This window comes from Taudactylus pleione, unplaced genomic scaffold, assembly GCF_031769625.1.
Source record: "Taudactylus pleione unplaced genomic scaffold, aTauple2 ptg000550l, whole genome shotgun sequence".
Taxonomy (NCBI): domain Eukaryota; kingdom Metazoa; phylum Chordata; class Amphibia; order Anura; family Myobatrachidae; genus Taudactylus; species Taudactylus pleione.
The window spans coordinates 3,495,001-3,497,500 of NW_028284952.1; the positions used below are offsets into that span (position 1 = coordinate 3,495,001).

A 2,500-nucleotide genomic window follows, 5' to 3' on the forward strand; every position below is an offset into this window, starting at 1 on the left:
CCAATCTCGTCTGATCTTGGAGGCTATGCAGTGTTGGGCCTGGTTAGTACTTGGACGGGAGACCACCTGGGAATACCAGGTGCTGTAAGTAATTTTATATAGCCATAACATTCTTTTCTATTACATTTTACATTACATTTTTTCAACTTATCAATGAATTTACTTGAGTTAAGAAGTAAAAGAGGTCTAAAGTTAATTTTTTTTAGCGCCTACAGCCAAACCACACTGGACATGCCCAATCTCGTCTGATCTTGGAAGCTTTGCAGTGGTAGGCCTGGTTAGTACTTGGATGGGAGACCCCCAGGGAATACCAGGTGCTGTAGGTAATTTTATACAGCCATGACATTCTTTTCTATTACATTTTACATTTAATTTTTTCAACTTATCAATGAATTTACTTGAGTTAAGAAGTAAAAGAGGTCTATAGTTAATGTTTTTGAGCACCTACAGCCAAACCACACTGGACATGCCCAATCTCGTCTGATCTTGGAAGCTATGCAGTGTAGGGCCTGGTTAGTACTTGGGTGGGAGACCACCTGGGAATACCTGGAGCTGTAGGTAAATTTATACTGCCATAACATTCTTTTCTATTACATTTTACATTTCATTTTTCAACTTGTCATTGAATTTACTTGAGTTAAGAAGTAAAAGAGGTCTAAAGTTAATGTTTTTGAGCACCTACAGCCAAACCACACCGGACATACCCAATCTCGTCTGATCTTGGAAGCTGTGCAGTGTTGGGCCTGGTTAGTACTTGGATGGGAGACCACCTGGGAATACCAGGTGCTGTAGGTAATTTTATGCAGCCATAACATTCTTTTCTATTCCATTTTACATTTAATTTTTTCAACTTATCAATGAATTTACTTGAGTAAAAAAGTAAAAGAGGTCTAAAGTTAATGTTTTTGAGCTCCTTCAGCCAAAACACACTGGACATGCCCAATCTCGTCTGATCTTGGAAGCTATGCAGTGTTGGGCCTGGTTAGTACTTGGATGGGAGACCACCTGGGAATACCAGGTGCTGTAGGTAATTTTATGCAGCCATAACATTCTTTTCTATTACATTTTACATTTAATTTTTTCAACTTATCAATGAATTTACATGAGTTAAGAAGTTATAGATGTCTAAAGTTAATATTTTTGAGCACCGACAGCCAAACCACACTGGACATGCCCAATCTTGTTTGATCTTCGAAGCTATGCAGTGTTGGGCCTGGTTAGTACTTGGATGGGAGACCACCTGAGAATTCCAGGTGCTTTAGGTAATTTTATGCAGCCATAACATTCTTTTCTATTACATTTTACATTTAATTTTTTCAACTTATTAATGAATTTACTTGAGTTAAGAAGTAATAGAGGTCTAAATTTAATGCTTTTGAGCACCTACAGCCAAACCACACTGGACATGCCCAATCTCGTCTGATCTTGGAAGCTATGCAGTGTTGGGCCTGGTTAGTACTTGGATGGGAGACCACCTGGGAATACCAGGTGCTGTATGTAATTTCAGACAGCCAAAACATTCTTTTCTATTACATTTTACATTTAACTTTTTCTACTTATCAATGAATTTACTTGAGTTAAGAAGTAAAAGAGGTCTAAAGTTAATGTTTTTGAGCACCTACAGCCAAACCACACTGGACATGCCCAATCTCGTCTGATCTTGGAAGCTATGCAGTGTTGGGCCTGGTTAGTACTTGGATGGGAAACCACCTGGGAATACCAGGTGCTGTAGGTAATTTTATACAGCCATAACATTCTTTTCTATTACATTTTACATTTAATTTTTTCAACTTATCAATTAGTTTACTTGAGTTAAGAAGTAATAGAGGTCTAAAGTTAAGGTTTTGGAGTACCTACAGCCAAACCACACTGGACATGCCCAATCTTGTCTGATCTTGGAAGCTATGCAGTGTTGGGCCTGGTTAGTACTTGGATGGGAGACCACCTGGGAATACCAGGAGCTGTAGGTAATTTTATACTGCCATAACATTCTTTTCTATTACATTTTTCATTTCATGTTTCAACTTATCATTGAATTTACTTGAGTTAAGAAGTAAAAGAGGTCTAAAGTTAATGTTTTTGAGCTCCTTCAGCCAAACCACACTGGACATGCCCAATCTCATCTGATCTTGGAAGCTATGCAGTGTTGGTCCTGGTTAGTACTTGGATGGGAGACCACCTGGGAATACCAGGTGCAGTAGGTAATTTTATACTGCCATAACATTCTTTTCTATTACATTTTACATTTAATTTTTTCAACTTATCAATGAATTTCCTTGAGTTAAGAAGTAATAGAGGTCTAAATTTAATGCTTTTGAGCACCTACAGCCAAACCACACTGGACATGCCCAATCTCGTCTGATCTTGGAAGCTATGCAGTGTTGGGCCTGGTTTGAACTTGGATGGGAGACCACCTGGGAATACCAGGTGCTGAACATAATTTTAGACAGCCATAACATTCTTTTCTATTACATTTTACATTTAATTTTTTCAACTTATC

At 38.1% G+C, this 2,500-nt stretch overlaps 1 non-coding gene and 10 pseudogenes across 1 annotated transcript; all 11 read left to right on the plus strand.

Moving 5' to 3' along the window:
* Positions 1-91, plus strand: part of LOC148496638 (5S ribosomal RNA) — a 119-nt pseudogene extending 28 nt beyond the window's left edge.
* A 116-nt stretch (positions 92-207) lies between these two features.
* On the plus strand, positions 208-326 carry LOC148496639 (5S ribosomal RNA; annotated as a pseudogene).
* Positions 327-442: 116 nt separating this feature from the next.
* LOC148496640 (5S ribosomal RNA) lies at positions 443-561 on the plus strand (annotated as a pseudogene).
* A 115-nt stretch (positions 562-676) lies between these two features.
* On the plus strand, positions 677-795 carry LOC148496641 (5S ribosomal RNA; annotated as a pseudogene).
* Positions 796-911: 116 nt separating this feature from the next.
* Positions 912-1,030, plus strand: LOC148496642 (5S ribosomal RNA; annotated as a pseudogene).
* Positions 1,031-1,146: 116 nt separating this feature from the next.
* On the plus strand, positions 1,147-1,265 carry LOC148496643 (5S ribosomal RNA; annotated as a pseudogene).
* Positions 1,266-1,381: 116 nt separating this feature from the next.
* On the plus strand, positions 1,382-1,500 carry LOC148496644 (5S ribosomal RNA; annotated as a pseudogene).
* Positions 1,501-1,616: 116 nt separating this feature from the next.
* Positions 1,617-1,735, plus strand: LOC148496645 (5S ribosomal RNA). Its single transcript, XR_015871014.1, has one exon. It is a non-coding gene; the product is annotated as a 5S ribosomal RNA (ribosomal RNA).
* A 116-nt stretch (positions 1,736-1,851) lies between these two features.
* On the plus strand, positions 1,852-1,970 carry LOC148496646 (5S ribosomal RNA; annotated as a pseudogene).
* Positions 1,971-2,085: 115 nt separating this feature from the next.
* Positions 2,086-2,204, plus strand: LOC148496647 (5S ribosomal RNA; annotated as a pseudogene).
* Positions 2,205-2,320: 116 nt separating this feature from the next.
* Positions 2,321-2,439, plus strand: LOC148496648 (5S ribosomal RNA; annotated as a pseudogene).
* Positions 2,440-2,500: the final 61 nt, after the last annotated feature.